Below are 12,419 nucleotides of genomic sequence, written 5' to 3' on the forward strand. Positions count from 1 at the left end.
TCCACACTTAAAACAAAATAAAACAACAGCAACAACAACAACAACAACAGCAAAACTCCTGACAAGTTGTTTTTCACTTATATGAAAAAAATAGAGCAGAACAAAGCAAAAGCCAATTCCCTACAATAAAATGCTAATAAAGCATGCTGTTACATACAAAAAGGTGTTCATGCAGACACATGCAGACATGTGTGTAAGAGAGAGCAGGCACAAAGAGAAGAGTGAGGCAGTCAATTTTTGGGGAGAAATTTGTTCTGGTGTTAGAATTAGGAAGCGTTTTGCCACGTGGGCTTCCCTTGAGCAACTAATCAATGTTGTTACATACACTATGAAATATACAATTGAAAACAATTACTTTTTATACACAATTTTATTTTTATTTCACTTTATAGACTTGGATATTTTTTGCAAAGAGAACGGATAACATAATCGGATAAACATTAGCTAAAATATTAGCTGTTCCTCTCACAACTAAAGGCCATTTGGTAATTTACTTTGTTTTTTGGAAACTTCATTTCTGTATCCACCAGATAGAGATGATGATATCCAGTCCATAACACTGTTGTACAAATTTTTTAATGATTTGGTAGTTAGAAATGCTTAAGATGTTTATGCTTTATCCACTCTCAACAAACCATGTGAGACATTAGTTTCATCCTTTTTTTGTGTACATGTTTGAATGTTTTAAATAATCTATAAAACTGTCTCAATTTTTCTTTCAAGGTTTATGTCCAAGTAAAGTTTTAGGTATCCAGAAAGAACAAAATGAGACAAAACAAAATAAAGAAAAAGTATAAAATCATGGCTGTTTATCTGCTTGTAGGAAGTATGAAACATTAGTGTCTAGTGCTAATATTAATTACACAAGAAGTTGGAACAAGAGTTAAAAGTAAGATATAATTATCAATTAAGAAAATTATGATGTTAATTTTCTGTAGAATACTGAAAGATAAATGAGTAATTGAAATCTATATGATGACAACAGAGGACTGCTATCGTAAGTTCCTTGATCATTTTACTGCCAACAATAACTGCTTAAAGTAAGGTTATATGCAAAATTTTATTTCAAAATAAATAAAGATAATGGGACAAAATGTATAATTATAATGTTTCAAAAATTGTATAAAAGATCATACCTATGACACAATTAAAAATAAGAAAAGAATTTACATTTTTACAGAATTTTCTTTAAATGAAGTAATCCATCAAAAATCTAAGCTTTTGGTGATGTTTTTGAAATATGAAATCATGGCTTCATCCACTGCATTAAATATCATGATGCACTTGATGACCATCTTCCAGCATGAAACAAGATCATATTTCTGATTTTTTTTTTTTTTTTTTTTTTTTTTTTGAGACACAGTCTCGCTCTGTCTCCAAGCTAGAGTGTAGAGGTGTGATCTTGGCTAACTGCAACCTCCACCTCCCTGGTTCAAGCGATTCTCCTGCCTCAGTCTCCCGAATACCTGGGACTTCAAGTGCCCACCACCACGCTCAGCTAATTTTTGTATTTTTAGTAGAGGCGGAGTTTCACCATGTGGGTGATCTCCATCTCTTGACCTTGTGATCTGCCTGCCTCAGCCTCCCAAAGTGCTGGAATTACAGGCGTGAGCCACCGTGCCTGGCCCAATATTTCTAATTTTTAGAATACAATTCACTGGAAAGTTTGTGTTCAAGTAAAATCTTTTCTTCCTAAGATTTACTGTTATCTAAAAAAGTGTGATAATAGTGATGGTGCCACAATAGTGTGAGTGCACTTAAAGCCATTAAACTGTACACTTGAAATGGTTAAAATGTTCGTTTTTATGTTAAAAACTAAATTTTAAAAAATAAATACATAAAAATAAAACATAATTACTACCATTTTTTGGGGAAAAATCCTTTCCTCTTAAATCTTCTTTTTAATCCCTTTCTCATACAAAATAAATTCCTTTGACTTCTTATACTTTCTCTGTTCTTTTAAAATGTTGAAATCTATGACGATACAATACCAGAAAACAATGGAAAATAATTTGACTAAAAAAAAATTGCCATAAAACAAACTCCCACAAACTTAAAAGAATTGAAATCACACAGACTGTTTTCTAATCATAATAAGAAATCTCAAAATTAATGAGAAGTAAATATTAAAAATGAAAATCCCAGAACAAAATGAGACAACACACTTTTAAATAATCCTTGGGTGAAAAATGAAGGATCAAAAAAAGAATAAATCATATTAAATTTAATAAAAATAAACATATATGAAAATATGTGGGGCATAGCCAAAGCGGGCTGAGAGGAAAACGTATCATTAATTGCTTGTATTAGAAAGTAAAACAAGATCTTAAATAGAAAGTCTATGTCCTTACCTCAGGAAAATAAGAAGAGCAAAACCATGCTTAAACTAGCAGAAGGAAGGCAATAATAGAGATAAGAGCAGGAATCAGTACAATTGAAAACAGGAAAGCAATGCAGTTTATCTGTGGGTTCTGCATGGGTAGATTCAATCTACCGTAGAATCTACAGGCTCTGCATTAATACACTCCACTCCACTATAGTATCTACAGGTTCTGCATGGGTGGATTCAAACACAATTCAACCAACGTTGAATGGAAAAATATTTTGGGGAAAATAATACAAAACAACAATAAAAAATAATGCAAATTTAAAAATACAGTATAGAAACTATTTACATAGCTTTTATATTTCACTAGGTATTGTAAATAACCTAGGGATTACTTAAATATACTGGAGGATGTGCATAGGTTATAAGCAAATAATGTGGCATTTTATGTAAGGGACTTGAGCATTTGTGAATTTTGGTATCCTTCAGGGATTCAGGAATAAATTTTCACTGGATAACGAAGGATGACTATACAGAGATTCAATGAAAAAAGAATTCTAGTTCCCTTAAAAATTAATAAAATTGATAAACTTCTAGCAAAACTGACAAAGATGAAAAAAGAAAAAAAAAATTACCAGAAAGTAATCAGTGATATCACTATAGATCTTGTAGACATTAGAAACATAAAAATAACCTTATACTCACAAATTCAACAACTTAGAAGCAATCTATCAATTCCTTAAAAAACTAAGACATGATAAAATAGATAATATGAATTTTCTATAATTGTCCAATAAATTGAATTTGTAATTAAGTAGCTGAAAAAACAAAACAAAACAAAAAAACAAAAAACACCTTTAGGCCTGGATGGTTTCACTAGAGAATTAGAGAATTCCACCAAACATGTTTTTGGGGGACAGGTCTCACTCTGTCACTCAGGCTGGAGTGCAGTGAGGCAATCCCAGCTCACTGCAACCTTCACCTCCTGAGTTCAAGTGATTTGCATACCTCAGCCTCCAGAGTAGCTGGAAATACAGACACCCGCCACCACACCCAACTAATTTTTGTATTTTTATTAGAGATGGGGTTTCGCCCTGTTGGCCAGGCTGGTCTCAAACTCCTGACCTCAATTAATGTGCCCACCTCGGTCTCCCAAAGTGAAAGGATTATAGGCATGAGCCACTGCACATGACCTTGAGAATTCTACCAAACTTTTAAAGAAGAGTTAACACCAATGATGCACATCATCATTCAAACACTAGAAGAAACATTTTAAAATTTCTTTTTTTTTTTTTTTTTGTAGAACTGGTTTTTTTTTTTTTTTTTTTTTTTTTTTTTTTTTTTTTTTTTTTTTTTAATTATACTTCAAGTTCTAGGGTACATGTGCACAACGTGCAGGTTTGTTACATATGTATATATGTGCCATGTTGGTGTGCTGCACCCATCAACTCGTCATTTACATCAGATATAACTCCCAATTCCGTCCCTCCCCCCTCCCCCCTTCCCACAATAGGCCCCGGTGTGTGATGTTCCCCTTCCTGTGTCCAAGTGATCACATTGTTCAATTCCCACCTATGAGTGAGAACATGCGGTGTTGAGCAAGTTTTATTCTCATGCCAAAACCAGACAGAGTGCACAAAAGAAAATAACTACAGACCAATATCTCTCATGAATTTTGATGCAAAAGTCCTCCAAAAATATCAGCGAATAGAATCTAACAATGTGTCAAAAGAAGCATACACCATGACCAAGTTAGATTTATTCCAGGTATGTGTAAGGCTGGTGTAATATTCAAAATCAGTCAATGTAATCCATCATATCAACATGCTAAAAATCAAACCAAATGGTTGTAATAATTGATGCAGAAAAATATTTGATCAAATTGAACATAACATATATTCATCAAACCAAGAGCAGAGGTGAACATCCTCAACTTTACAAGAACCACCTACAAAATACTTACAACTAATCTTATGCTTAATGATGAAAGGCTGATTATGCTCACTCTAAGAGTGGTAAAAATGCAACAATATCCGTCTCACCACTCTTTGTTAACAGATTATAGGAAGTTTTAGACATTTCAGTAACACAATAGAAAAAATAAAAGGTAAGCAGATTGGAAAGGAAGAAAGAAAACTGTCCCTATTTGCAGATGAGAGAGTTGTCTATACAGAAAATTCCAAAGAATCTACCAAAAACTTAAATTAAATTAAAAAAACTAGAACAGACAATTTTAGCGGCCTTGCCAGGATACAAGATGAATATGCAGAATGTAATCCCCCAAATATTGCTAACAGGAACATACACTGGAATTTGAAACAATTCAGCATTTTCTTATAAAACTAAGCATGAAATTACCAAACTCTCCAGCAACTACACTATTGATTATTTATCCCAGATAAATAAAAATTATATCCACACAATAACCTATAAGTAAAGGTTCTTAACCCTATATTTATAATAACCAAAAACCTGAAAACAGCCTGGATGAACTTCAACAAATGAATGATTAAACTATCTGTAATACATCTATAGTATAGATTACTAGTCAACAATTAAAAGGAAAACACTGTTGAGGTTTTCAGTAGGACAACTTTTTTAAAATGAATCTCCAGGTAATTATTTTGAGTGAAAAAAAAAAATCCCTAAACGTTTCCTGTATAATATACTGTATAGTAATAAAGGGTTGCTATATAATTCAATTTATACCACATTCATAATATAACAAAATTATAAAAGTGGAGAACAGATTACTGACTGCCTGGGATTAGGAAGAGGAAGATAGAGAAAGGGAAGTGAGTATGGCTATAAAAGGATGACACAGATGATCCCTGTGGCCATGGAAAGATTTTGTAAATTGGCTGCATCAAAGTAAAAGTCAATATCCTGGTTTTGACTGCACTATACTGCACTATAGTTTTTGAAGATGTTCCCCTTATGGTTACTGGATTTGTAGTACCTGGGATTTTCCTGTATTATTTCTTACAAATGCATATGAATGTATAGTTCCAGAATAAAAAGTTTAATTTAAAAAGTAAAATTGTTCCCTAAATCCCCACCCCCCAAAAAAACCACAGTAATATTGTCAGCCAAGTAAAATGATGCATTTTGAGGATATTTCGATAAAAAAGTACGTGTTTGTGTGTTTATGTGTGTATTTCACATATTTAAGTAAAAAATAAGTGATTTCTAGCACTAAACCCGAACATACAAAACTGTCATAGTATTTCCTATTTTTGTTCTATACCCAACAAACAATGTCTTCATAATTTTGCTAAAAGCTATATGAAATGTCTTTAAAAATACCAGGCATCACAGCAAAAAATGGAAATAATCTGAATTTGCATCAACAGCAATAGAATGAATAAGCAAATAGTGCTATAGTCAAACAATGGAGAATTGTATAGCTAAATGAGAATGAACAACTATTACTATACACAGTAGCATAGATTAATTTCAGAAACATACTATTAAACTGAAGCAGACAGTCATAAAAGAATACAATTTGAGGCCGGCTGTGGTGGCTCATGCCTGTAATCCCAGCACTTTGGGAGGCCAGGGTGGGCAGATCACGAGGTCAGAGGTTTGAGACCAACCGGGCCAACATAGTGAAATCTGTCTCTATTAAAAATACAAAAATTAGCCAGGCTTGGTGGTGGTCGCCTGTAATATCAGCTACTCAGGAGGCTGAGGCAGGAGAATTGCCTGAACCCAGGAGGTGAAGGCTACAGTGGGCCAAGATTGCGCCATTGCACTCTATCTAGCTCAGGCGACTGTATGAGACTCTGTCTCAAAAAAAAAAAAAAAAAAAAAAAGTACAATTTGACTCTGTTGATAGAAAGTATGAAAAGAAGAGAAACTAATCTATAGTGTTGGATGTACAGATGGTGGTTATCTAGGGAGGATTAGAATCTGGAAATAGGACTGAGGGAGTTTCATAGGGAATAAAAATGCTCTGTTTCTTGATCCTTAAGCTAAAACTAGGGACTGTTCTTTTTATGAAAATTAACTCAAGAATAGATAAATCTTCATGTATGTTATATGACAATAAGAAATATACTTTAAAAAAAGATAAGTTCCATACTATGTCCCATGGTAAATACATATATGCAGTTAACATTCTTTCAATTTCTTTATACATTTCTACACATAATACACACATAATACATTTCTACACATAAATAATAAATGGACAGAGGGTGATAGAATGGCAAAAATACAAATCACTGAAGATAACAAATGAAGAAACAATAATGAAATATCTTTCAGGAAAATCCAAAACCAGAACTGAAAAATAAATTTTAGCAGTTTAAATCAATTAATAGAACATTTTTGAATGTCTCATTTAACAGAATTTTTACACTATTAAAAAAGAACAAGGAGATTGTATTGCAGATGTATCCATTTTTATCCATTTGGTCTCCCACCTAGCTGTATGTGCTTAACCAGTTCTTCCTTATTCTACATTTCTATTTTAACCTTTCCATTAGGGTATTGTTTGTTCTTTTCTGCTTTTCTTGGTGGGTGGGTGGGGGAGGCTTATTGATGTCAAATTATACTTGCATTAAATTTTTATCTTATAAAGAAATCCACACTACATTGTTTAATCTGTAAATGGAATGAGTATAGGCTAAATTCTTTCATCCAGGTCATGGACAAAGATTTTAGGTAATATTTGCCTCAGGGCATATTCCCTGTGGTGACTGTAATTAGAGAGTGCAGCTGTGGACTCTAAGACTGTTCTTTTCTATAATCTTTTCCACGTGGCATTCACACAAGAATTTCTTTAGTTTTCAGAGGCAGTGACTCTTTGTCCAAATTAGTTCAGTTTGGTAGTTCTTCCAGATTCACTTCATCCTTGCTGTCTTTGATGATAAAACTTCCTGATTTCATAATGCCTCAGGCAAGGTGGGTCTGACATCCACCATTATTTTCCTAACACACTTCAACTCCTCTCCTACTTTGGACCCCATAAGTTTATGCGCCTGGGATGTACAATAGTTTTGTCCACCCTCTCTGTTTCGGCCCTGATCCATTTGTACTAGCCACACAGCTGGTAGATTGTCACAGTTAGCATTCTGAGGAGTGTCAGAATCATTTTGTATCATTTCCATTCTTTAGGCAAGGTCAGCTTATCAAATGAGAAGTGTTAGAATACATAATAGAAGCAGATCATAGAGTCTCAGACAAGGATCACACTGTATGGTGTGACTACCATATTCCTTGTTAGGCATTTGGAAGATGTAACTGCTGCTGCAAAAGAGGAATCTAGAAGAGAAACCAATGAGGTTTCTTTTGTTGTCACACACATTGGAGATGAGGATTGTGCCTCATCTCCAATATGTGTGTGGTAACACAAGAAACTCCAAGGTGACCTAGTGGCAGAGACCATCTAGACCAACCATTCTTAAACAAGCACCAGTGGAAGAGGAGTCCCCTCTGCCTTCTGAACTATAGCCAAGGCTCTGTGTAATAAGACTGTTTGCTTTCAAGGAGAATAATGCGTTTAACAGATACTGAACACTCATTATGCAGACAGCAACTATTTCTGACACTTTATTGGCATTGTCTCATTTAATCCTTTGATAAAGGATTGAATTATAAAATCTTAATATGCCTCTTTTAGAGGTGTGAAATTGAAACAAAAAGAAGATAAATCATATGACCAAATCCTATATCATATAACTTTTGGAGCTGGGATTTCTGTGCTGGCTAGTTGACTCTAAAGTCTGAGTGCTTGGGTGCTTCTGGATGATGAAGGAAAAATGAAATAGATTAACGCTTAAGTACTATCCTCCTGTAATGAGGACATAAAACTCCTGAGGAAAGACTAGAAACAATCTTACTCTCTGTATGATTTTTAGGGCTGTCTCAACAAAGTTCCACAAACTACGTGAAGTTCAAAAACTTGCCCAAGACTCCAGCATTAGTATATGAAGCCAGGAAGTCTAACTCAAATGCCCTGTGTATTAGTATCCTGTGACTGCTGTAACAGCCTTAAACTGGTTGGTTTAAAACAATGGAAATTTATTGTCTCAGGTTTGGAAGCTAGAAGTCCAAAGTCAAGAGTAGGCAGTGGCCATGCTCCCTCTGAAATCTGTAGGGAAATTCTTCCTTGCCACTTCATAGATTCTGATGTCTATTATTTATTTGGTTTTTGGATTTTTTTTGTTTGTTTGTTTGTCCATCTTTGGCATTTCTTGGTTTGCAGCTGCATAACCTCTATCCACGCCTTTTCTGTGTGTGTCCGTCCTTACATGGCCATCCTCTTTACAAGCACTTCAGTCATATTGATTAGACCCACCCACCTCCCTATGCCAATATGACCCTACCTTAACTAACTATATCTGCAAGTATCCCATTTTCAAAGTCACATTCAGAGGTACAGGGAAGTTAGGACTTCAGCATATATATTTGGGGTGGAGAGAGTGCACTAATCAACTCACAACATGCTCATTCAAGCTGCCTTGTTGAATGAGAAAAATGTTATTCCTCCTTGTAGAAATCAAGTAGTAAGAAACATAAAAGAGACACAGTGGAGAGCTATTCTTTTTGGTCCAATGGTAGCCAAAGTCATTCATTTAACAAAGTATTGTTAGGTAATATTTAGCATTTATTAAGCAATTTACTCTACACCAACTTTCAGTCTAAAAATGTTACAAGGATTGCTCAATTTAATACTCAGATTTATCCTGTGAAGTAGATCCTGTTATCATCTCTAGTTTATAAATGAGACAACTGAAATTTATATTAGTCAAATTGTCAAATAAGTCACTGTAAGCTTAAGAGATAAGGTTGAAATCCTGTATAATTTGAAACTATTATCTGCAGTGTTAAGTACTTGCTTTGCAAAACAATATATGAGTACACACAGAGACCAATACAACGTTTCTGATGTTAAGATGCTCATATCTATTTGATTTGTACATGGAACTAAACTAAAAAAAATTATCAGGTAGAACAATAATAAAGATTATTTTTAAAAGGTAACAAAAAACCTCAGAAAGAGAAGTAACTAACTGTTTAAAACTTATGATACATAGAATAGTATTACGGGAAGTCAGGGACCCTGAACGGAGGGACCAACTGAAGCCATGGCAGAAGACCATAAATTGTGAAGATTCCATGGACATTTATTAGCTTCCCAAATTAATACTTTCATAATTTCTTATGCTTGTCTTTACTGCAATCTCTGAACATAAATTGTGACGATTTCATGGACACTTATCTCTTCCCCAATTAATACCCTTGTGATTTCCTATGCCTGTCTTTATTTTAATCTCTTAATCCCGTCATCTTTGTAAGCTGAGGAGGATGTATGTAGCCTCAGGACCCTGTGATGATTGCGTTAACTGCACAAATTGTAGAGCATGTGTGTTTGAACAATATGAAATCTGGGCACCTTGAAAAAAGAACAGGGTAATAGCAATGTTCAGGGAACAAGAGAGATAACCTTGAACTCTGACTGCCGGTTAGTTGGGCAGAACAGAGCCATATTTCTCTGCTTTCAAAAGCAAAGAGGAGCAATATCACTGAATTCGTTTTCTCATCAAGGAACATCCCTGAGAAAGAGAATGGCCCCTGAGGGTAGACCACTGAAATAGCCCATTAGGTGTGGCTGTCTTTTACGGTCAAAGCCAAAGGGATGAAATAAGCCCCAGTCTCCAATAGTGCTCCCAGGCTTATTAGGATGAGGAAATTCCTGCCCAATAAATTTTGGTAAGACAGGTTGCATGCTCTCAAATCCTGTCTCCTGATAAGATGTTGTCAATGACAATGTGTGCCGAAACTTCGCTAGCAATTTTAATTTTGCCCCATCCCGTGGTCCTGTGATCTCACCCTGCCTCCATTTGCTTTGTGAGATTTTATGACCTTGTCAAGCATGCGATCTCTGTGACCCACACCCTATTCATACGCTCCCTCCCCTTTTGAAAATCGCTAATACAAACTTGCTGGTTTTACAGCTCGGGGGCATCACGGAACCGGCCAACATGTGATGTCTCCCCAGATACCCAGCTTTAAAATTTCTCTCTTTTGTACTTTTTCCCTTTATTTCTCAGACCAGCTGATGCTTAGGGAAATAGAAAAGAACCCGCATTCAATATCGGGGGTGCGATTTCCACCAATAGAATAGGAATCTATAACATTTGGATTTGAGGGGTTCTGCATTATCTTTGCCTGCTCCTGACTTCATGCTTACTGTTTTACTAATGCCATTTGATTATTATAGAATAAATTTATTAAAAATCCTAATTATAAATTTGTTAGATGTTCTCAAATAAAAAGAAAAACAATGAAAAAAACAATTCTAAATAGGTCATCCAATTGTCAATGAGAAACATACAACTCATCAAACAACAATACATGGAAAATTTGACATTTTTTAATCCTTAAAAAAAACAAATAAAAGTAAAAGCCAGTGCTAAAAAATTTGTTGAAGCTGCATAGGATAATTCATAGTCAATTATGCATTTTGAATGATCCCTAGATTAAATTAAGTAAATGCACATTTAAAAAAATACATGTTACCATTAATGGTTACATAATTGCTTCAATAGTAACCACATAGAAAGAAGGTAAAATTCTAATGTCTAGTAAAAAATAAATGTATTCCATTGAATTATGCAAATATTTATTTTAATACACTAAATTTATATACATATATGTTTACACAGATATGTACATATATATGTTTACACAGATATATACATATATAATAGTGATAATTTTACCTAAAAGTTTCTGTGAAACATTAAAAAATAAGCATTCTCTATGCAAAAGTGCATGCAAAATCAGAACACTAGGAAGCACGTAGATACATCATTTATTACCCAAATAGATTATAAAAATGCCACAAAATAAAATAATTCCCACCAGGACTATATTAGAAAAAGCAATTTAGGCCAGGTGTGGTGGCTCATGCCTGTAAACAACTTTTTGGGAGGCCAAGGAGGGTGGATCACTTAAGGTCAGGAGTTCGAGACCAGCCTGACCAACATGGTGAAACCCTCCTCTCTACAAAAAAAATACAAAAATTAGTAATTATGTAATCATTAACCAGGCATGGTGGTGGGCACCCATAATCCCAGCTACTCAGGTGGCTGAGGCACAAGAACCAGGGAGGCAGAGGTTGCAGTGTGCTGAGATCACACCACTGCACTCCAGCTGGGGCGACAGAGCAAGACTCAGTCTCAGAGAAAAAAAAAGAAAAAGAAAAAACAGTTTAAAGAAAGGGCATATTTTTACATGAAAGTCGACATTTTGAATGAAGAAGAAAATTAAAGCACTCCACATTTTCTAAAACAGAGAGGTTTTTTTGGTATTTGGGGTCTTTTTGATCCGTGGAAACGCATGAAAACCAATCAAATGAGAAAAGCAAAGTCTCTTTATTGAGAACCTGCTGTAGCAAGGGAGTCAGCTACCACCGCTTGTGTTTTGACAGAGACTTAAAGGCAGGCAGAGGAGTGTGAAAGCTTTAGAGTAGAAAAAGAAAAAGATTTCAGGTGTTGGAGACTCTTTGCCTGGGGAAGCTGTAGGTGGTTAATTAGAAGTGGGACATCCTATCAGTTGGTTAGGGGTGCATATTGTGTTTTCTCTGGTCTGTCTTAAGTTAGAAGCAGGTACAAAATAAGCAAACAAACAAACAACAACAAAAAAAAAACATGAGAAGCTCTCAGTTAGTTATTAACCAAGCCCTAGCCATTTAAGGCCAATTATTACGAAAGTTACATTTTAGTTTTCTGAATTGCTACTAGAGATATGCCTGCCTTCCTACAAAATGCAATATTAGGTTGGCTTTCTGGGTTGCTTGTTGTAGTTAAGGAGGTTAGTTTCCTGAGGAGGTTGCTGCAGGGCGTGAGTCAAAGTTCTATTTTTATATGTAGTCCTATCATTGTCTCCATATACAGTTTCTCAGCTCATTGGTTGGGTTTCTTGATTTTCAATTAAAAATAAGAACATATAAGAGATTGCAAATGTCCATGCTTGAAACCAGAAGTAGCTTTCTGTTTTTGTTGTGTGTGTGTGTAGCTGTATCTATATCATATATTGGTAATGTCAAGTTTTCTCTTTTCAGTCCAGAAATTGCTATCTT

Source organism: Rhinopithecus roxellana, chromosome 2 (genome assembly GCF_007565055.1).
Source record: "Rhinopithecus roxellana isolate Shanxi Qingling chromosome 2, ASM756505v1, whole genome shotgun sequence".
Taxonomy (NCBI): domain Eukaryota; kingdom Metazoa; phylum Chordata; class Mammalia; order Primates; family Cercopithecidae; genus Rhinopithecus; species Rhinopithecus roxellana.